This window comes from Dipodomys merriami, unplaced genomic scaffold (genome assembly GCF_024711535.1).
Source record: "Dipodomys merriami isolate MVZ:Mamm:240054 unplaced genomic scaffold, mDipMer1.0.p SCAF_3, whole genome shotgun sequence".
NCBI classification, from domain to species: Eukaryota; Metazoa; Chordata; class Mammalia; order Rodentia; family Heteromyidae; genus Dipodomys; species Dipodomys merriami.
In genome coordinates this window covers 115,296,136-115,320,266 of record NW_027204492.1, presented here as the reverse complement: position 1 = coordinate 115,320,266, position 24,131 = coordinate 115,296,136, and the positions used below count along the sequence as shown (strand labels likewise).

At 37.3% G+C, this 24,131-nt stretch overlaps 1 protein-coding gene across 7 annotated transcripts in view; it reads left to right on the top strand.

Annotated features, from left to right (window-relative positions):
* Window positions 1–24,131, top strand: part of Frmpd4 (FERM and PDZ domain containing 4) — a 493,982-nt gene that overhangs the window by 28,617 nt on the left and 441,234 nt on the right. The window contains exon 1 of one of the 7 annotated variants that reach the window (XM_070040877.1): window positions 6,281–6,318. The exons of the other annotated variants lie outside the window; for them this stretch is intronic. The gene's annotated coding sequence lies outside the window, so the exon portion shown is untranslated. Of the gene's footprint in view, window positions 1–6,280; window positions 6,319–24,131 lie in introns of those variants that run through there. 7 annotated transcript variants of the gene reach the window in all.

Sequence of the window (24,131 nt, the reverse complement as noted above, 5' to 3'; positions counted from 1 at the left end):
AATGTTTCAGAGTCAAAACTAAGCCAAAACTCATTGTAGACTGAGAAGCCCAATCCTGGTTGAGTGTTCTTCATGGAAGCTGAGGAGTATGGGATTTCCATGACCTAAGGGCAACCCAGACATTGATTGGTCCATTAACTTGTGGAAATGGGGAAAGTCACATCAACAGTTGTGAGAGATTTGGGGAAGAAAGATGAGATGCAATAAGTAAAATTGATCTGGCTGTCTATCAGTAGGATTATTTTTTACAGCCCAAAGGCTAGTCCCATAGGTACCTCCCTCCTTGGTGCATGGAGATACCCCAAGTTATAATTGCAGATTGCTCCTGCCAACTGCGTCAAGCACAGACAACTGTACATGCACTGTTTGTGACCATTCGTGCAGTGCTGGGTTAGAGAGCTACCATATCCCTTCACCACTGTTAGATTGCCATACATGTTTGGTACTTGCAATGCAGAGGATGTCTGTAGAATGGCCTAGGTTGTGCTGGGCCACCAAACTCTAGTTTTTTTGTTAGGATCTTAACTGAACTGAAATTTAGATATCAAGTATTAATTTCAATACTTCTGTTCTCTCCTTGGAAATCACTTAAATAAAAATTTCTACTATGTGGGTAAGAAATTCACAGACCAGGGATGGTTAAGACACAGATTACTAGGCTCACTTTTCAGGTTTCTCATTCAGTGGGTTTGCAATGAGGTCATTAAGAAATTGTAAAGAAATGCTAGCTCTGAGGTCCCAAGAACCACACTTTGAGAACCAAAATCAAGAGAGCAGACAAACAGAACAAGGAGGTGTTGGAATGGGAAGAGTCAGAGATTTGAAGGTGAGAGAGCTCTGCTGTGGCTAGTTCTGAGCTAAGGAATACAGTTTTAGAAGCTGATGCTAGAAGCTATGGACAGAGGGCAGCCAAATCAGCCATAGCGCACACATAGCGGCCACAGTGCATGCCGGTAACCCTAGCTCTTGGGAGGCTGAGGCAGGGGGATTGCTCTAGCAATCAAGTTTGAGTAGACTGGGCAACATAATGAGACTTAGACAAATAAATAGTTTTTTTAAAAAATAAAATGCAGTTTTCTTTAAGGGGATCATCATCTGCAGGGATGGGCTGCCTATAACCACTTTCTCATTCACCACCATGGCAGTTTTAACATTTCAAATGTCCCTTCTGCTAATTATAGTTCTACTTTACATTTGCATAACTAAATGATCCATTCAAGCAGCTTTTGCCAAACAAAGTAATACTCTGTCCAAAACTTATATTCATGTTCTACCCAGAAGAACCTCATATCGTTGCAGCAGTTAGTTCCTAAAATATAAAAGCAAACCTTTGGGCCAAGCCCAAGTTCAAGGTGTCTGACCATAAGTCTCAGGGATCCAGAAGGCTTTCTATGATAAGTCCTTAAATGCCTTCTTCTTAAAATAGGTATGTTGGATGAGGCAGGTAATTAAAAGATATTAACAGAACTTGTGTGCAGAGTGTAGTGGTAAATTAAATCCAGACTGCTCTTCAGTAGGTGTACTTGGGGTGTGGTATTAAAGACTTTTTGCAAGCAGCCACAGTGGGACGCAATATGAAGACTTAGCATAGTTCACAGGTATGCTTATGCATCATGCTCCAGGGATTGTGAGCTTCTCCCTGTGGCTGCATGTCAGGGAGACCAGAAGAACAACCTGAATATTCAAATTCAAGGAGAGCCAATAGAAGTGAAGGTCATGTGAAGCATGAATAGTGCTGGGAAATGGCCTATTTTTCTTACTAAATCAAATCCAATATGATCTAGCTACCACTGCCTGCTGGGTGAAATGTGAAAGGGAGAGGGTCCTGGTTCTTACTTTTAGTTAGGATCATTCAGGAATTGTAGAGAATGCATAGACTAGGAGCACAGAAGTGAAGCTTGTGGTCCTCATTTCATGATAGCTGCTGCTGAGATGCTGATGGCCTAAGAAGGCATCAGAAGGTGGTGCCTTTGCTTCTGGTGTTGACTTCCTCCCAATGAGCTTGGCCCCTTGACCATCCCTCTTGACCATCCCTGCAACACACAAGGCCACAGATCTTGGTGGCTTTTTTCTAAGCTACTACATATATGAGCAAATAAATATACCCAAAGACTGGAAGGCACATAGTAAGAAATGGACAGGCTATGAGAAACATCAGAGTTCTAGGTTAGGTCTTGTTCTCCAGATTTTATCTTGAGCAATCATCTATATGGTTTCTTTTGCCTCCTCTGACTGCCTAGATCTGAGTAGTCCACTTGTTAGTTCAGACTCATTAAGTGCCCTGGGCTAGTGGTTCTCAAAATGTGTTCCCTGGACTAGTTTCCTAAGCATCTGCTAGAAATACAACTTCTCTAGATCTACCCCAGATCCAAGAAATTGCACACTTAATGAGTGCTTTATCAAGTCTTCTGGGTAATTCTAAGCACTCAAGTTTGAAAATCACTGTGTCCAGATTACTGGTTTTCAAACTTAGCTTCACATTGAAACCATCTGGAGTGATGAAAAAAATACAAGTGTGTGTCCCACCAGGAAATGTGCTGGGAATACTTAACAATTGACTGCCTGGAAAAATGAAAAGGCCCTAATATATAGTATTTGGTCATTGCTATCATATAAATATTGCCGTCCTTACCAGTTTCAAGCTACTAACATTGCTATTACTTAACAGAGAGGAAGAACAGTTTCTCAGCTCTTCTTGTAAGACAGTAGTAGCCAAACTAGCTTCAGCACATATTGATTTCATCCTCAGAGATCCTAATTAATTGGTTCAGGTTATAACCTAGGCCTTAGGAATGCTTAGAACCGTACTCCAGTCACATTATTCTAATATGGATTAAGGGTGAAATAAATTTGTTAAATATAACTCCTTTCACCCAGCCATGAAAAAAAATACTTCCTATTCCTTTGATTTAATTAACTGTGTACTTCGGCAGTGATAACGCAGGATCTGTAGGGATGTCACTGATTATTGGATCATGGAAAATAGTCTCCAGGGAATTTTATATGGGATATATTTCCTTAGCTTTTATACCCCAAATATATTTGTATAAAAATAAGAACAAATGTGACTTTAAAATCCATGGAACTAAAACAAATAGTATACATTCAATCATAAAATCATATAATTTGAGATACGTTTTCCTCAATGTATAAAATTAAGACAATGATTAACATTATATAGTATGTTTAATTTTTTTTCAAATATTCTAAAATTAAGTCTAAGCAAAGCAGCATTGATTTGTATTCTGACTATTAGACTGAAGTAACATCAGGATGCATTGTTTGGCTAAAAGTCAAAGAAAATATAAAGAAATGTGGCATTTTGAAAATCTTGTATTTAGTGAAAAAGGTAAATAACTAGGTGATTTTCTTGTTCATAATTTGCCATTGTCATGGCTGGAAAATGCAATTTCTCAGATGCTTAGAAAGAAAAATGGCTTAATAAGTGCAACAAATATATAATTGATTAAAACTAAAATGAATCATTTATTCTAATGTGACATTGTAAGTGGGCTATTTTTCATATATTTAGATGAAATCATCATTTACTAAAAAGATGCTATTAATTTGTGACCACTAAACGCAAATAAATCTGCCAAATTCATCTACTCAAGGTGGTACTAATAAGTGGGACTTAATCCAAGGATTTATTCTAAAATATTTATGTAGTATGAGATGAGGAATAGTTGATATGGTTTCCATGAAACATGGAGACTCATTAACTTATTCTCTCTACCTTCATGTTGGTTTGAAATATTCTATAAATATTTTAAAGTATCCATTAAATTTTATAGTTTATACCTGTTATGTTAAGCAGAGTAGAAAATTTAGAAAAATACAGGAGATAATTCCAGCTCTCCAGAGTCAAGGATACTGACTTATCTGGTAGTTCTTATTCAGAAACTTTTCAAATGAATGAAAAGTTTTGTGTGTATTTGGGGCTGGGAAGGTGGCTCAGTGGTAGAGTGCTTGCCTTGCATGCCTGAGGCCCTGGGTTTGATTCCTCAGCACCACATAAGCAAAAAGAAAAAAGCCGGAAGTGGCACTGTGGCTCAAGTGGTAGAGCGCTAGCCTTGAGCTGAAGAGCTGAGGGACAGCGCCCAGGCCCAGAGTTCAGGCCCCGCGACCGAACACCCCCACCCCCCCCCCAAAAAAAACAAAAAAAAACCCCACAAAAGTTTGTGTGTATTTGAACTTAGAAAACACTTTTAATAGGATTTTTATTTGGGCCTGGCTTACTTCACTTAATATAATTGTTTCCAAGTCTTTCCACTTCCTAACAAATGGGGCAATGTCATTCTTTCTGATGGAGGCATAGAATTCCATTGTGTATATATACCACATTTTCTTGATCCATTCATCTACTGAGGGGCATCTGGGTTGGTTCCATATCTTAGCTATGGTAAATAATGCTGCAATAAACATAGTTGTGCTGGTGGCTTTAGTATGGTCTTGTTTGTGATCATTTGGGTAAATGCCCAAAAGTGGTATTGCTGGGTCATAGGGGAGCTCTATGTGGAGTCTTTTGAGGAACCTCCATACTCCTTTATAACCCCTGCTTTCACTGTATTTGATGTTAGTATAACTTGTGGAGGGGAAGAGCAAAAAGAAACCATTTAAATAGGGATACAGGTGGACCCATTGCAACAATGAGATGTACAAGTTGTAATGTTGAAAATAAACTTTACAACTTTGGCTGGGCGGGGGTGGGGGTGGGGATGGGAGTTGCGCGGGGAGATAGGAAGGGATGGGTAGGGGAAACAAAGCAGGAAGCAACAATGCTTGATAAGAAATGTACCCATCATCTTTCCCATGTATTTGTAACTCCTCTGTATGGTATTTTCACAATAAAAAATTAAAAATAAAAAAAAATTAAAAAAAAGATTTTTCCAAAACAAAATCTTCTTCCTTTCCGATTCTTAAACTTGGTATAATTACAAAAGTTTAACTCTTTTTCTCATATCTACAATTTATTTTCAATGTTAACTTCAGTCTGATTTGTGGTATCATAGTGATTAACTTGATCGTTGTTCATTGAATCCACAAATGTTTACTGAGCTTGCCCAGGTGAGGATGGGCCAGGTACTGGTCATCTAACAGGAGCAAAGTGATAAGATTCCAGCCTTGGTTGTACTTAAATTCTCCTGGCTATTGCAATGTTTAGGGTGGCTTAGAAGAATACTTTGAATGAGAAGAGACAATAAAGTACCTCAGAGGCCTATCCTTCTTCAGGGTTTCCTATCGGTTCTTTGTAGTTAATTTTGGATAAATGCAACTCCTTCATCTTTCACTTTTAATTATTTTGTGTCTTGTTTTGCTTATTGCTATGGCCTGAATGTTTTCTCCCTCCATTCATATGTTCAAGTTGTCCATCTAAATTTTAAGAAAAGCATATGAAAATATTTGAGCATAGACCATTGTAGTAGGAATAGGAATGTGATAGTAAGCTATATCTATTCAAAAAGATTGAAGCAAAAAGATATTTAAAAGACAAAGAATGAGATGGATTACATCAGATAATTTTGAAATAATAACTCTAGGTCACAATGATTAATAATGAGAGCAGCATCTGCGTCCTTGGTTGAACAGATAGTTACTGACCTTGTAGGTGTACTTTCTCTTCAAGGTTCTAGAGGTCTCTGTTTAAACTTCTAATGCTTCTGTGCTTCTAGCTGTCTTTTGTGATTGTATCAGTTAATCATGTGAAAAATCACTTTCTTTGTTGCCTTGTGGCTTTTTTTCTTTTTCCTCCCTCCCTCCCTCCCTCCCTCCCTCCCTCCCTCCCTCCCTCCCTCCCTCCCTTCCTCTCTTTCTCTCTCTCTCTTTCTTTCTTTCTCTTTTTTCTTTCTCCTTCCTTCCTTCCTTCCTTCCTTCCTTCCTTCCTTCCTTCCTTCCTTCCTTCCTTCCTTTCTTTCTTTCCTTTCTTTCTTTCTTTCTTTCTTTCTTTCTTTCTTTCTTTCTTTCTTTCTTTCTTTCTTTCTTTCTTTCTTTCTTTCTTTCTTTCTTTCTTTCTTTCTTTCTTGGTATAGATTAACATAACTGACTTCATTTTGATGCTGACAACTTTGGCATTTCTTTCACAAAACCTGACCTCAAAGGTAATACTATTGAGAGGTAGATCTTTAGGGAGGAGATTACTTCAGAAGAGCAGAGCCCTCATAAATGGGATTAGTTTCCTTCTGAAAGAGGCCTGATGGAGCTTCTTTGTCTCTTTTGCCCCACGAGGATGCAGCAAAAAGAAACCATCTTTAAAGCAGAAAACAAGGCCTTCCTAGATAATGAATCAGCTGATATCTTAGATTTCTAACTTCCTGAAATGTAAGTAATAAATTTCTGTTGTTTATAAATTATGCAGTCTAAGGTATTTTGTTATAGTAGGCTGAACAAAACAATACACTTAACCTGTACTTACTGAAAACGTGGTTTAGGGATTGTTGCTTAATATTTGGTCCATTTTCACTCTAGTCTCATGACATAATAACTACCTTGACATAAATGTGAATAAAATAGATATACTAGTCTTTGAGTAAATTTTTGAGTTGCTGGTTGGGTGACTCATTTTTTGGGGGGAGGGGCAGTACTGGGACTTGAACTCAGGGCCTGGTGGTTTTTCTGAGCTTTTCTTTTGCTCAGGGCTAGCACTCTACCACTTGAGCCACAACTCCGCTTCCAATTTTTGATGATTAATTGGAGTTAAGAGTCTCACCATTTCCTGCCTGGGCTGGGTTCAAACTGAAGTCCTCATATCTCAGCCTTGTGAGTAGCTAGGATTACAGGAATGAGCCACTGGTGCATGACAACTCTTGCTTCCCCTCCTCCTAGTTTCTCTTGTGTGTGTGTGTGTGTGTGTGTGTGTGTGTGTGTGTGTGTGTGTGTGTGTGTATGTGTGTGTGTGTATGCTTGTGCACACATGTCTTTCTTGTTAGATGAAGCCTCAAGGAATAAACCCTTCCCTTGGTATTTTACAAATAGTCATTGAACACCTACTATGTGCCAATAAGTAGTCAGGAATTACTGATATAGGGTATCTACTTGCATGCCCAGAGAGTTGTAGAAGATATGAGTGTAATATCATGCACTTGGTGGAGAATCATGTGCAGAGGTACCTCATGCAGGTTGGGGTGGGAATCTGAAGGATATAGGGATGCATTTAATTGTGAAGTAAAGTTTAACATGCTTCTGAGCCATGCTGAGTGGAGACATCTGGGAGACAGTTGGAATTTCTATTATCTATTGTTGCATTACAAACCATCCTAAAGCTTAATGGCTTAGAAAAATAACAGTTTATTATTTCTCACAGTTCAGTGGGTTTTCTGGACAGTTCTAGTGCTGATATTGTTTGTACTCAATCATCTGGCTGCATTTATCTAAGACAGGGTTAGATAAGAGAGTCCAGAAGGTTTTCATCTATTGATTCTTATTCTGTGGTCATTGGTCTTCCAAGATAATAGATGAGTTTCCTTCCTTGCACTGTCCTGTGTATCAAGGTGGTACTTGCTGATATTGCAGCTTCTTAAGTCTCAGCTTTGGAAGACATACAAAGTCATGTTTATCTCATCCTGTTGACCAAGCCATTCACATGACAAGCCTTGGTCTGAGGAGTGGGAAAGTAGACTTGTTTTCTTAATGCCAGAAACAGGAAAGTCATCTTGCAAAAAGTCTCTTCACACAATATTAGAAGACTTCCCAACCATATTTTGTAACATTCCACAGCTGCATAGCTGCCTCTGAATATTAAGAGAATAACTTGGGATGACAGAGGTTTGAAAGTTATCAATGTATAAATTACATCAGGAAATAGAATCCAAAAGATGTTTACATGTGTGCTACCTAAGAATATAGCATTTAATGATGTAAGAAAGAGATGTCTAAAAATACTAGGTAGTATAACAGCCTCATGGAGAAAAGAAGTTGATTGGACATCACGGGGTAAAGGATCCAATCTTACTTCTCAAAGTGGTATCATAGAAACTAGGTCAACAAATTAGCATTCACCACTTATCTTAACCACAAAGTTCATGTACTATATCAAAGAATATTTTATTATGGTCAGTGAATGTTTGCAATGAAATTAAAACCTACAATTTTCAAATAGCCTCTTCTTGTGCTCTGGATTGAGTGCTGTCCTGCTCATGCTCATGTAGCCTTTTATTTTAAAATGATTTTTACTCTGCTCAAATAGACATGTTCTAGCAAGATAGATAAAGAATAACATTGTAGCTAGAGTTTACATCCAGTCTGGATCTTGTTAGATATTGCATGAAAGGTTACAAACTCAGAAACTGAATAAAAAGAGATTAAGTTCTAACATAGCAATGTAGAATTTTTAGGGGATGTGAATGAAATTGTCAAGTATTCAAATGCTTGTCACATGACAAGAGGTATGATTTATTGAAGTAATCCTAGAGGTTAGAACCAGAACTAATAAGTACTAGGTTGTTTGATTTTACTTTTTGGTCATATTGGGGTTTGAACTCAGTTTTAGACCTACTAGGCATATGCTCTAACACTTGAAACTTGTCCTGAACCAAAGCACAAAGTTATGAGGTGAATTTAGAAAAATATTCTAGTTGTTTCCAAATGGTTTACCTCAAAAAACACCGAGTTTTCCACAACCCCAGGTTTTTAGAAAAAAATATGGATAACCATATATGAACTGGTTGAAAAATTTGTTCTAGAATTGGGCAAGGGCTTAGAAAGATAAACATCTAAGTTACTGTCATCATACTGAGATTGCAACTAGGTCTTTTGTAAAGTAATTGGAGCCCAAACTAGCTTAAACCAATAGGGGAATTTGTTGGCTGACACAACTGAAAAATCCCCGGATAGGTCAAATTTCAGATGTGGCTGCACCCAGATGTCTTTCAAAGTCTGTAGGCAGGGTTGGCTCCATAATTCTTGGTCCCTAGTATAAAGTGAAAGTGTCAGGTCCCTTGTTGAAAAAATTACTCATATTCTCTCAACTCTATTTTTATCTAGATTGCTTTGGTTTTAGACAGTCTCATTTTTATTGGCAGCTTAAGGCTTTTATTTTTATAACTCTAAAAGGGTGTTTATCTTTTCTGGTGACATCAGGAAATGATGTCACATTATTTCTGATAGACATTTCTGAGTTCTAAACCCAAATAAATAGTGGTGGTCCCTCTCTTCTAAAACCACAAAGATCAAGAGAGGCAGGGGCAATTCTGAAATGAGTGTCATGGAGTTACCTGAAGAAGATGGAATTGATAATACAGGATAGTTCAACAGTAGATATTCACTCTGTTTATCCAATAACAACTATGAGAGACATGGGAGAAATGACTCAAAGTAAGCAAAAGTCTTAATGTCCATATCTTATTATAAAGAGATACAAATGGGAGGTCCTGGAGCTTGAATTCAGGGCTTGGGCACTGAGCTTTGGGCTCAAGGTTAGTACTCTACCACTTGAGCTACAACTCTGTTTCCATCTTCTTGGTGTTTTATTGGGGATAAGAGTCTTACAGGCTATCTGGCCCAGGTTGGCTCAGAACTGCCATCAGATCTCAGCCTCCTGAGTAGCTAGGATTACAGGTGTGAGTTACTTGTGCCTGGACCCACATATTTTTAAATGTTACTTTTGTCAGATACCCATTTTGATCTTTCCTGTGTCATTTATATCCACTATAATGGTTATAATTTTTAACATTAGATTCTTAAACACTGTTAATCAAGACTCTACTACTCAACAAGTTTTCCTCTGCCTGGAAGATACTTTAATGTATTAAGATATATCTTCAAAACTATATTTAGTTTCCTAGGAGAGAATATATGCATAGATAGATAGATAGATAGATAGATAGATAGATAGATAGATATCAGTCATCATTTTCTGTCTTGGTCAGTCCTTGTTACAGAACCAGTACACTATGTAATAATCTGTGCTCAGTTGCTAACTTTCTTGGTGAAGTCATGGGTCAAACTCTGGGAAAAGTGAAGAACCGGGTACTACCAGGATCATGTAAAATTTGTATTGAATTCACCACCATAAGAATATTTCCACCAAGATTGTGGTTCTAATCCAGTGGTATAAGACATTTTTTTCTGCCCTGTTAGAACTGATACTTTGTGGGAAAAGAATAAACAGACAATCGTATTTCTACCATTGGTTCAGGGAAATGGGACAGCTGAATGCAGTCACCACTTAAAATGGTTCCATGCAGCTAATAGACAAACCTTGCCTGCAGACTTCTGACCATAAGAAGTTACATACAAGCATTCCGGAACCCAGCTTCTGAGACTTAAAACTGGCTCTGCCACACAGCAGCTTTGTGTCAGTGGGATACTTCATCTGAATTTTGTTTTTTCTCATCTACAAAATTTCATTTCAGCTTTCAATGTTACCTCAAAACAATAGGAAGCACTCCCTTGTCTGGGACCACCATATCTCACCAGACACACAAGATTCATTTTTCAGGGCATTCAACCAGAACAATGAAATGGGAAATTAAATGGGGATTCCTTGACTTCCTTTTCATATAAACAAGTTATCAAATAGTGATATGCTAAGCTAAGTAGATACTGTCATCCATTTATATTGGTTGAGTTCTTACTGAAATATGTCCTTACCCAGCATGGCTCATCCTTCACAAATTCAAGATGCATAAATTTACATTAATTGGAAGTTTGATATGATTGTCTTTCCCATCTCAAAGCCTATCACTGAAATTTAAACAAAAAGTCCTGAAACTTTTGGAGAACAGAGATAATTTCAAGGAATAATATTTATTTATTTTTTATCTGCAGATTGAAATCTAGTCTAATAATTACCCAAAGACACCCACCCATTGGGTGGGCTTTATCACTTTTTTGTTCTTAGCTTTGATTGGCTTTGAAGTTTGTTTTATGGTGCTGAGGATGGAATCCAGGACCTCAAGCATCCCCAGCTCCAAGCTTGAAAGTTTGATTATAACTTGTAGAGTTTAATGGATTTACCCCATGCTGTTTTTCATGGAAACCATCTTAATATGTCTTCCTACTGGTAGACAATCACCAATAGCATTTTACACACACACACACACACACACACACTTCAGAATATAAATAAAAGTATTGAAAGTATTCTTGGAGCTTAGATTATTCTTTCCTCTATTTCCTTTATCTTCCCAGAAGATATGTTTCACTTTCAACACACTGTCTTAGCAAAGAATAATAAAAAAAATTATCAGGAGTGTAAACCAAGAATTTAAAGAGAATGTTTCTTTGATTTGTCCCAGGAGATTGGTCGTTTGAGAAGAAACCCAGCCAGGCATAATGAGCCAAAACAGGCACCTCAGCCCAACTTCAATTTCTCACTTGCTTGTCTGGATATATAGAGATGGCACTGAGCTACCTGTGAATTTCTGGACACATATCATCATATCTACTTGGCATAGTAGTGGACAACTACTAAGTTTGATTTCATAGTTCAAATCATTGTTGTTTGTATTCATTTCATGTACACCACTTGCTGAAAGGGACAAAATACCCCCTGCTACATGCTTGGCCTTAAAACAAGTTACTACATAAGCCATCACTGAGAGTTGCAAAAACAACAACAACAACAACAACAACAACAACAACAACAACAACAACAAACCCTACAATAAGAACAATGTGTTTGTGGCTTGTAATCCTAGATACTCAGGAGACTGAGACCTAAAGATCCTGGTTTGAGCCAGCTGAGACAAAAAACAGTCTGAGACTCTTCGATTAACCATCAGAAGCTAGAAGTAGAGCTGTGGCTCAAGTGGTAGCTGAAGGACAGTGTCCAAGGTCTGAATGATATAAAATTGAAGATTTGGGATTGTACCAATATTTAGTGGCCAAACAAGTATGGTATCACATAATTCTTTAACTCTTATTTTAAAACCTTTATTCAAAGCTGGGCACCCGTGGCTCTCTCCTGTGATCCTAGCTACTCAGGAGGCTGAGAGCTGAGGATCGTGGTTCAAAGCCAGCTCAGGCAGGAAAATCCATGAGACTCTTATCTCCAATTAACCACCAGAAAACTGGAAGTGGCACTGTGGCTCAAGTGGTAGAGCACTAGCCTTGAGCTATATGTATATGTATATATATATATTATTGTAAAGATACTATACAGAGGGGTTACAGTTACATGAGTAAGGTAATGAGTACATTTTCTATTGAACATTGTTACCCCCTCCTTTGTTTTTCTCCTACCCTCCCTTCCTTTCCCTCCCCAACTCCCCAACTCCTCCCTCCCCCCCAACCTGAAGTTGTAAAGTTTGTTTTCAACATACTGTCTTAAGATGAATGATGTGTATGTTCACCATAAAAACAGAGTGAACAAATGACTTACTAAAGAGATATTGTATAGTATAGATGTCCAGATCCTACTCTATATCCACCATGCTAGTATTCTGTGATGGAATTTCTAGCAGGGTAAGACCCCATAGGTGAATCACATTGACAACCACTGGAGCAGCCTGGAACCTAGAAATTTCACCATGAGACCAAATGTCAAGGTTGACTTGTCCAAGGCCTTCTCTATACCCATAGTTGCCTGTTCTTCGACTCACATCTTTCTTTTCCCATTGCCTTACTCACTCCCACAATTCCTGGGACAGAAAACAACTCAGAGGCACAAACTATTCACTGAGTCACTTTTTAAAATGTCTTCACAAATGTGAGCAATTTGGGTCTCACATAAATAACCAAGAAAAAAATGGAGTGTGAATGGTGATGATAGTTTAAAGAACATGATTTATTCCCAGGGGCTCCATTCATCAAATCTCACTAGAACTTTATTGCATATTCACAAGAAATCGTTATGTTTTGGTAGCTTTTCAATTCTATTACCCAGGGTTGTAAAATTGCCTCTAATAAGAAATCACTACCGCCAACTCTGGTCTGATTAAAGAGAATGACAGATGATCTCTAGCCTTGAAGATGATGCTTTTGGCTAACCATTACATCATGTATAAAAGATGATTATAATGGGAAATCCTTGTGAATTAACAGTGCCACATGCCATTAGTTTGAACACAGGTCAGCTGTATGTTTTGTGTGTTAAAAAAAATTGTTTGAATGCATTTCCGTGGCCTGTCTCCATCCCAAGGTATTATAACTTTCTGCCTCATGTAAAATACCTTTTACAAGTTTTGCTAGCTACGTCCAACACCATGAACATAAGCTTCTGCCTTATCCATGAAATGCCTAGCTGCCATGGATCCCAGTTTAGTTACTAAACAAAGAAGCTGAGGTAGTATTTCTCACTTGCAAAGTCTATAAGGTTGGTTGAAACACTTTTTTTTAAAATTACTGTTTTGTTATTTAATTATTCCTCATAGAATTTCCCAAATGTTTGTTGGCCTTCTTTCTAATTTACTTATCATATGTCATGTAATGAAGTAGAATTCTAAAGAGACAACTTAGTGTAATTTTTTATGGAGATGGTGTCAAAGTCAAATGTATCTTTGACATTTGGCATGGTTATAAAAACAGAATTTTGTTAAAAAGAAAATAAATTATGAACAGTGATCATAGGAAATATACTCATTACCTTACTCATGTAACTATAACCCCTCTGGACACTATTTTTACAATAAAAAACAAAAAAAGGAAAAGAAATTATAATATTTCCATACATATTATGAGACCTGGGTTATGAAATCTAGAGTGGAAATAAAGTTGTGTCATGACACTGTGATTTAGCTTCTGTCTTCCTGTATCATTGCAAAATTCCTTTTCTCCAACTTTAGGGAGAAATGTTAATCCACAAATGTGTCACATCTTCTTTTTTTTCCTATGACATTTCCTTTATATCTCAGCAAAGGCTCTATCCAGAGGGAGTATTATAAAGCTACATGAAGAACATCTGGAAAACTTAAATTGATATTACCTGTGCATAAAATGCATCATTATTACATCTGCTCTAATTATTGAAAGACAAAATTAGTGGAAGAAGTGGCAAGAATGCAGGAAAATTTGATTTGGGAAGAGAATATATTGGAAGATACTGACTACTGTCTCTACTGAATTGAAATATAAAATCTATGCCTGTTTTTGGTCATAGTCAAAGAACAAAGCTGTCTTAGGTCTTAGAGACCTAAGCACATTGAAAGTGCAGGTGAGAAAATACTGTCAGCTATACAATTGTTATATTCCTGTATTGAGTCTGCATCATCTGAGACGGAGTTTTATGGCTATGTGACATAGCTACTGAGAACATTCTTCCTAGACTCTGCTGATTAGATTGGAATCTCAACCTCACAATTTAGTAGACCGGAAGGTTTGGCATGTCATGAGCTTTGTAGATAAAGAATGCCACAGGCATAGTCCATGATGGAAAGAATAAATAAGCTGAATTTCTTGAAAATTAGACTTTGATTCTGCAAAGAAAACCCCAAACAAACAAACAAACAAAACACTGTCAAGGGGATGAGAAGATAAACCATATCTGGTGAGAAAGAATATAACTAATAACAGGTTGTTTTCTAAAATGTAAAAAACTTTAAATATTCAACAAGTAAACAAGCAACTAAGAAGCAACTTAGAAGACAGATGACCAGTAAGTGTATAAAACACTGCAATGAATATGTCATCAGGATCTGGGTGTGGCAAAGCATGCTTGTAATTCCTACTACTCTGGAGACAGAGCAAGGAAGATCATGGTACTGTGATAAAGGCCCTATCAGAGAATCAAAGTATAAGCCAAAATGCACTGGGGTGCTGTTCATTTAGAGCTCAGTCACAGGTCCTGCAAAAAAAGAATGCATCAGGAGAATGTGAATTAAAACAATATAGGATTACTATTAGAATGGCCAAAATTCAGAACACTGACAACACCAAATATCTATACATGATTGGAGAACAATGTTGGTGGCAATGCCAAATGATGCAGAAACTTTGGAAGACAGTTGGGCCATTTTCTAATAAAACCAAACATATTCTTCCCATACAGTCCAGCAGTTTCTCAATTCCATATTTATCAAAAGGGCTTGAAAACATATCACTTCACCAAAAAGCCATACATGAATCTATACATACAATTTATTTATAATTGATAAAATTTGGGAGCAACCAAGATGTCCCTCACTTATAAATGGATAAATGGTGGTACATTATTATTCAGAGCTAAAAAACAAATGATCTATTGACCCACTGATAGACCTGGAAATGTTTAGTACTATTACTAAATGAAAGATTCCAATCTGACCAAGTTGCATCATTGTATCATTTCTAACTCCCAAAGAAAGTGAAACTGTTGGGGCAATGAAAGCCTCCTTGCCAGAGGTGGTGGAGAGGGAGGAAGGGGATGGCTGCACAGTATGGCACTACAATGGTATTATAATATATATATTATTATATAATATATATATATATTATATACTTGTCCAAATGTGTAGGCTATCCAGTACCAAGAGTTCTCCCTAATGTAAGTTGTAGACATTAGATAATAAGGATGTGTCAATATAGGTTCATTGATTGTAACAACTGTATCACTCCAATACAGGATTCTGACAGTAGAGGATGTTAGTTATGGATTTGGGAGCAGGGATTTTATGATTATCTGTGTACTTTCCACTTGATTTTGTAATGAGCATAAAACTGCTGTTATAAAAAAAATTCCACTAAAGAACAAACTTAAAAGTTACTTCTGAATGACTTGCTTAACAGAGAACTTTCCCTTCAAGCCTTACACTTACTTTAGATTGGGTTTGGGTTGGGATGAGCTATGTCTCCTTTCTGCTACTTGATGCTTGTGATCAGTCTCGTCTCCAAACCACTGAATATTTTTGATTAGGAGATGGTATATTGTTTAGTGTCCAATAGAGGTTGGGAAAACTTTGCCCAGAGTTCGCTATAAAGTATGGCAGCTGATAACTTGATAGCATGTGGGAAGATGGCAGGTGCTTTGACATTGGAGTGAGGTCTGATATGGTGATACAGGGGGATTTTTGACATTTGCATGATCACTTCTCTTTAGCCTTGTCAGTCAAGCAAGACAGAAGGATTAACCTCCTTGCCATCTGCCTGCCATCACTAAAGATGACAGTACATCTGTAGTCAATGTTTCAGTATTTCTAAGCTTAAGTGTACTCCAAATGTTGAAGAACAGCAATTCTCAAACTTCAGTATTCATTAGAATCACCCACAGGGCTTGTTATAATCAGATTGCTTGGTCCCATATCCAGAGCCTCAGACTCATTAGGGTCAGGATGAGGCCTTAGAAATGACTATTTAAAACTAGCTTCCATGCAATATTGATGCTGCTGATCCATGAACCACACTTTTTTATTTTTCAGTACTGGGAATTGAAGTCAGAGTCTTGATCATGCTATACAATTGCTCTGCCAATTGGGTCACATTCCAGCCCTCAGGGGCCCTTCTTTGTAGGAGAAAGTCCATGGAGACAGCTGATGATGAAATTGGTGGACTGTGTGATGGCATCACAGAACATCATATGCTTATCTAGATATTTGTATTGCTTTAATAGAATGTTTTTCAATGTTCTAAAAGAAACATAGCGTGTTGTATATTTCTTTAAAAAATAGTGCTCCATGTCTTTTTTAAAGGGTGTTGGCAATAGTGATATAAAATAAGAGCCCAAAGCAGGTGGGAGGTGTGAAAGATGGGAACTTCTGCTTTCTGGTACCAAAATAGTACTAAGGTTTTATATCTATTCATCCATGTCAGTATTACATAGACTTGTTTTCTAAATTGCACTATTTGCTGGCTTTATAAGCAACTCATCATACGCTACACAAATTAATTGCTTCACATTGAAAGCTTTGTTGTTTCCTGTATACAACTTGACAGCAACCCTGATTTGTTGAGAATTAAGCCTAATTATTTCTTCAAAATATAATTAAATATTCAGTTAATGTAAAAAATCTGGATTCTAAACATTCAGTTATGTAAACAGACATATTTTCAGATACAATAGGACCCCAGTTCTGTGAAAAATGACAGGTAAAACAATACTTGCCAACGGGCTTTGTTCATTGATACTGTCTCATCCTCTGGCAAAAATCTATGAAGTAAAAGAAAGTAGGTCTATATCTTTTTTCAGTAATCTAGCTAGTGGGTAGTATATTGCATTGTTGAAAGGGAAGCATATCTCACAGCAACGTTTGTATACTGAGGCAGACAAAAAACAAAGAACAAAAAGAGAAAGTAAGGAAAGAAGGAAGAAAGGAAGGAAGGGAGGGAGAGAAGGGATGGAGAGAAGAAAGAAAAGAATGGAAATAGGAAAGAAAGAGGGAAGGAAGGAAGGAAGGAAGGAAGGAAGGAAGGAAGGAAGGAAGGAAGGAAGGAAGGAAGGAAGGAAGGGAGGGAGGGAGGAAAGGAGGAAGGGAGGGAGGGAGAGAATGGAGCAAGTATGAAAAAGAAAGAGAAGGAAAGAAGGGGGAAGAAGGAATGAGAGAATAAGGAGGGAGAGAAGGGAGAAGAAAATAAAGAGAAAGACTAAGGTAGTGAAGGAATAAGAAGGAAAAGAAAATGAACAGATATACTACTTCTTGGGATGTCACTGAACTATTTGTTCAGTACCAGGTTGCAGTTCTCTTGAGAGCAGACTTATTTCCCACATGGAGTTAGATCCATCACGGTGTTCTGTTAAGTGAGTGGGGGTGAGGGCTTGTGCACAAAACCAAATGCCATGCTGGATTTTAGATTGTTGTTAGTTGTGACTGGTAATTTTCCACAGTTCTTACTCTTTCTCAGGCTAGTCTTCCTAGCCATATCTCTGGAACACCACTTATTTCATCAATGAAAATTATTTCTGATACTCCATGCTAATTAGCAAACCTTCTGGTGAAGATTTTGGTAACACGTTTGAAGTGCTTACCTTTGTTTCCTCTGAAGTGTGGATTCTTGATTAGGGAGTTTTCAATATGACTTAATTATTCTCTAGGTGATAGGTTAAAATGAATGCATAAATGGATGTATCCATGGGCGTATTGCTGTTTTGTTCTATTTATAAAAGAAGATAGCTGAGGTGAAATACAGAGTCCTTCATGTTAATCACAGTAATAATTAAAATATTTAGGGTAATGCCACATGATCAAGTGAATGTACTACATACACGGGTGATAAAGGAGAAAGTGTGTAGGCCTACACAGTTTTTTATTAGCACATGATCATTGTGCAAAATAGTGGGCTTCCTTATAACAAAGGGCTATTTTTGTTTGCTGAAGTGCTATTATTTTAAATTGGATGTTTGACATACAATTTCAATTCATAATGAAGAAGAAGATGTAAGAAAATGGTTGTAGCATTTTCAAATATGATCTTGAAAGTCTCAAGGCTTTATAATCACTAAAGTAAAAAAACCGCAAAAGTCAGATGGGGGCTTTGAGCAGGAATACAGTTACTTTACACACTTCTCTATTCGTAGCACAACACTTGGGTAATGCTGATAGCAAGCCCTGAATTTAATTATTGAAAACAATGCCAATATGATACTGAAGTTCCCAGTGCTGGCTTTCCCCTTTCATTCAAGATCATTTAATTTGCCAAAGAATGTCAATGAAGGATTCTGGCTGAAAGGTTAATAGAAACCATGTTGCCCTTGGCTTAATCCTGTCCTTTCTTTTTATATCATTTGGTGTTTAGCTCCTAACTTTCGAGTCCAAACCTATGACATATGTACTGGGTGCCATTTACATGTCAAATAAATACTACATTGATTTCTGGGTTGTAAAAAAGACTTCTGACTATACACATAGATGAATCAAAATTAAAATGAACTTGGCAGTTTTCTATCAGTAAATTGGATTTTTTTTTTTTTGGCAAGGATAGGTACTGAGATTTGAATTCAAGGTGTGAACATTGTGCTCTACTACTTCAGCAGAAGCTCCACTTCTAGCCTTTTGGCAGTTTATTGGAGTGTTAGTCTGGGCTGACTTTGCACCTTGATTCTTAGATCTCAGCCTCCTGAGTAGCTAGGATTACAGACATGAAACGTTTTTGAGGTAAAGTGAGCCTTCATTGCATAACCTCCAGGATTTTGTGTTGTAGTATTTTATCAAGAAAAATACTTCAAGCTTAATTTTCTCAAGGCCCCATAACCCTGCAGTATTTCCCCATACCTATGTTTTGGCCATGCTCTCAGCCCTTTTTGCCCCTATTTTTTCAGATAGGGGCTCAAATTTTTGCCCAAGCCAGCATGGATTGCAATCCTCCTATTTATTCTGCCTAGCTAGGGTAACAGACATGTCCCACAACACCAGGCTCTGTCTCCTTTATTTTTTTAACCTTATAAATTAAGCAAGTTTTTATAATCACTTTAATAAAGTTTTTCCACAGCATAATTAAATGCCTTTAAACTTTTATATGGCGTTTCCTTTCTTTTAAAGTCTTTCAATTGTCTGCTAAACCCTTCCAAGTACTTCCATGACTTTTATAAAGCTCATGTTTTAAATTTAAAAACCTTAGTGTTTTGGTGCCATTTACCAATTGTCTTTTTTTCCTTTTACCTAGGAAGCCAGTCACTAAGTCTACATCACTTGCTCAAGGATACATTTTAAATCAGAATTCCAAGGCAACCCTATGATCATCCCCAATTCTCTTAGGTAATATACTTAGAATACCAAATATGTAAAGATTAATATAAGCAGTATAAATATATTAATGCTATGGGGATAGACTTTCCCCATCCTTTTGATACTTCTTTCTAAACCTTCCTGGGAATGAAAGACATACCAAAAGGAAAAAAAAAGCCCTGTTATTCTTGCTATGTCAAGTTGGAAGTCCCTTTCTGGTTACCCCGGTTTTAAGTCAGATAGAAAGCCCCAAGTCAGCTAGCTCTGTATTTATGCTTGGGACATTGCTAAGAAATACTTGTTGGTGCTAAATCCTGATAGCAATACTTCTTGGTCTGTAAAGGGTACATGAATTACCTAGGGTCTTGAAGAAAATGAAGGTTTGGATCCACTAAGGTTGGGTGGATCTTGTGATCCTGTATTTCTTTCAAGTTCGATGCTGCTGCTTTTGTGAGCACCCTTGGGTAGTGAGGTCTTAAGATTTAAGTGATGTTTTACATTCTCCTCCCATCTTCTCAGGATAACTTCCTTCCCACTGCGATGTTTAACTTTCTTCATGGTTTGATTAGTTTTGCATTACTCTGACTCTCTTAAGACATCCAAATGTCATTTCCATTAGAGTCTGCATACTTTCCCAGGCTTTGTGTGACCGTGGTCATAAAATTGAAAGAACTCTTGAAGATGCAAATGACTCTGGCTCATTGAAAGGAGGAAAATATTATTTTGAAATAAATGCACAGAAATATTTCACTGAGGGGGAAAAAGAATTAGAAAAGACAGAATATGTGGTTGCCAGAGTGGCAATTTGAACTTTTCTGAGTGAATATGAAGTTTCATAAACACAGCATTTTGAAATGGTTCCTGCATTTAAATGATTTTTTTAGATTGTCTCTAGATACTTTGTATCAATTGAAGATATTAATTCAGTGGCAGGAGTTTTTTTTCTTTCTTTTCTTTTCATTTTGAAGCTGGCTCTGCTTCCTCTCTCCTACCCAGGAGCCCTTACTAGAAGGAAATAAAGCTTATAGAATGCCTTTTCCTGTCAAATATCTGAGAAGCAAGTAACCTAACTGAGCAGGAGAGCTTTGTAAACTGGCTAATTCCCAGACAGATTTTATACTAATATTCCTTTATACAATAAGGTAAGTTTAAATGTTAGTAAAATCTGTGTGTATGTGTGTGCATGCATATATGTGTGTTTTCTCCTTTGACTGCTTTTGGTGTTGAGAGCTTAGGAGGAAGTAGTTAAGAAATGAGTCACTGCTCGTTTCATTTCTGAGGTTATCATCCATCACTCTCTTATCTTATGAAAGGCCCAAGAAAACACAACTTGGTACCTGTCAACAAGGAGATAGCATCTCAAGGACTTTTCTGTCAGGGCCAGTCTTGAACTGTGATCCTCACATTGTCAGTTTCCTAAGTACCTAGGATTTCATGGGTGAGTCACTAGTGCAAAACTAAAAGTTCATATGAGATTTTTAAGAATCCAGAAAGGAGAACGGTATTGAAACAATTACAAATCAAATAATGTTTTAAGTAAATTCTTCAACAACTGTAACAATGAAGAGAGATTATCTTGGAGCTGCTGACTTATAGGGTACTATGAATTCTGGAGTGAGAATGAGGCCAATGTGTATGGGGTAATCTACATGTTCCATGCTAACTTGTTACTTCCAGTGAGTGTTTCAATTGATTACCTCATGTTCAGGCCTAAAATTTTCCCACTTATAAGAGATGGTGACAAAACCAGGATACACTATTGTGTAAGCAGTGCTTTTATCTTTAACACTCAATAAATGAAGTGTCAAGAAGTTCCTAAAATTTTCTGTGCCTTTGTACGGTGAGTCAGGTGAAGCTATTTACTAATGAGCATCTTGCATGAGGTAGTGATAAGAATGGTAATGGTGGACATGGGATGTCAAAAGGAAAGATGTTCCCATAACTGTGTGATGATAGAGATAAATGAATAGATGTGGCAGAGTTCATGGAGTACCCCCCTTAATGTGTTTATTTAGAGCATTGATTTAACAACTAAAAAGCCTCTTTTCTTTTCCCAGTTTTACAGTGGTAAAGAGATAATAAGCATGATTATGGCTTATATTATTCCAGAAGTGTTTGCCTAGGTATCAGTGATTGCCTAGAGATTTGTTGTCTTTATCTGCTCTGGGTGTTTTTCTTCATGTCCTTCTCATACTGTTGTAATTCAGCTCTTGCCCTCATTTCCTTGTAACTTGCCAAGCTTCAGCTCCTTCTGGATGTCAGATTTTTCTTATAATCCTCATCCTGACTCATGAGAGATCTGTAGAGAGGCTGGCCCACACATGCCAGCCCAGTTATGAATCTTATTGACAGTGCACATGCAGTGTTTTGGATAATTCTAGCAGTTTATATTTATAGCCTGTTGAATCAAAATGATTAAGATAGCATCATTAGCTAAACCACGGTATCTTGCTTTTCTTTGATTTAGCTGTGAGTAATTGTGCATGTTGGTGCCAAAATGTTTTTGTTTAGTAAATGAACTGGGCTATGTTATTTGTATCAAAGTGTGTCACCTGTCCAGAGTATTGGTGTGAGTGATTATGTAGGTATTCTGCCCTTAGGGAGAAGTCACTTTACATTTTGACAGCCAGTATCCATAGTTGATTTGGACATTTTGTTGTAGGAACACTCACTGTGCAGACTCATCCTCTGATGATCTTCCCATCGTGGTCAGGGCTCCATCACTTAGAACAGGCCTTGAGGAAAGGAAAGTAAGAGGTAGTTTTATGTTTGATGACTGTCCTAAGTTAAATATTGTCACTCAGAGTGTATGTCCACCTAGTACCTGTGAATAGCAGCTTATTTCATAATATTCTTTGGAGTTATAAACAAGGTAATAAGGATGCCATAGAAGATTAGAATAGACTGTAATTGAGTGATTGCTTATAAGAAGGACATGTGACTTCCTGGACAAGAGATAAGGAGGGAAGGACAGAGATTGAAGTAAAGCAACTACAAGCCAAGAAATGCCAACAATCAACAACAATCACCATAAGGTAGGTAGAGGCAGGAAAAATTCATTGTTCTAAGATTTTTCCCTGTAGCCTGTAGAAAGAGCATGGTGTTGAAGGCACCTAGATTTAATTCTTTATAGCCAGAGTGTGAGAGAATGCTTTAATGTTTTCTTCTTTTTTTCCCTTATAATTCTGACTTCAAAATCATTCTTTTTTGAGCATTGTTTATCATCTTTAAGTAGTTGTACCAAAGACGACATTCACTGAAGCAGTTAATAGATCCAGTGCATCTTGATCAATATTACTCCTTTCAACATTCTTTCTCATCCCTCCAAATCCACCCTTTCCCTTACTTATCTTAATTTTAGGTTATATATTAAATTTGTTGCCATCTAACAAAACAGTTTACGTATAGAATAAATCTTGATCTATGTCACAACTTCAATATCTTCACCTCCCCTTCAAACTCTTCTTCCCTCCCATTGTTCAATCCTGTGTTTTATACAATAAGTTTTTGCATGTGTTCTTCCCCTTCCCCACCTCATTCTTTTCTCTCTCTCTCCCTTGACCATACCCTCCCCTCTTGCAAGTAATCATTTCCTGGTACTTTTTTTGAGGGGGCCTTAACTTAGTCTTTGGAATGAATTTCACTATTTGTGCAGTCTATTACACTTCAGTTAATTCATTTTTTACTCCTTGCTTATCACCAAACATGTGCTGTAGATTTATAGGCACACTCTAGCTACCACAAATGGGGGAAACAATGCAACCTATGTTTCTCTGGGTCTGAAATAGAAAGCCCATAGAATAGGAGAACATTTTCACCAACTACACAACAGACCCATGTTTAATATCCATAATATACTTAGAGCTCAAAAAATTATCCCCCCCAATAAATGCTCCAAGAAACAGCCACCCAATTAATGAATGGGCTAAAGACTTAGAGAGAGACTTCTCAGAAGAAGCAAAATTGGCCAAAATAGATAGCATGAAGAAATATTCAACATTTCTGACCATTAAAGAAATACAAATCAAAACAACATCTCATGCTAGTTAGAATGGCTGTTATCAAGAAAACTAACAATAACAAATGCTCCAGGGATGTGGTCAAAAGGAAACTCTATTACACTGTTGTTGGGAATGTAAGATTGTTTAACCGCTTTGGAAAGCAGTATGGAAGGTCTTCAAAGGACTAAACATAGAGCTACCCCATGCCTCTCCTAGGCATCTATCCAGTAGAACACACAAACAAGGCCAAACTACCAGCACCAGCTACCAGCTACCAGCTACCAGCACAACCATGTTCATTGCAGTATTAACTATAGTCAAGATATGGAATCAGTCCGGATTCCCCTCAGTGAATAAATGGATCAAGAAAATGTGGTATATATGCACAATGGAATTCTACTCACCCATAGAGTGATATTGTATCCTTCAAAAGGAAATGGAAAGACTTGGACATATTTTTTTGTTGTTTTAAACCACCCACTTCTGCACAATTCCCCTCGTTTCATAGTGATATACTCCTTTCTTCCTGTCTTTCACTCCTCTGTGACTTTATGCACTTAGGAATGAAGCTATAAGTTATTCATGGTTGAGTAAAATAAGTAGAAACCACTCTAGGTATATT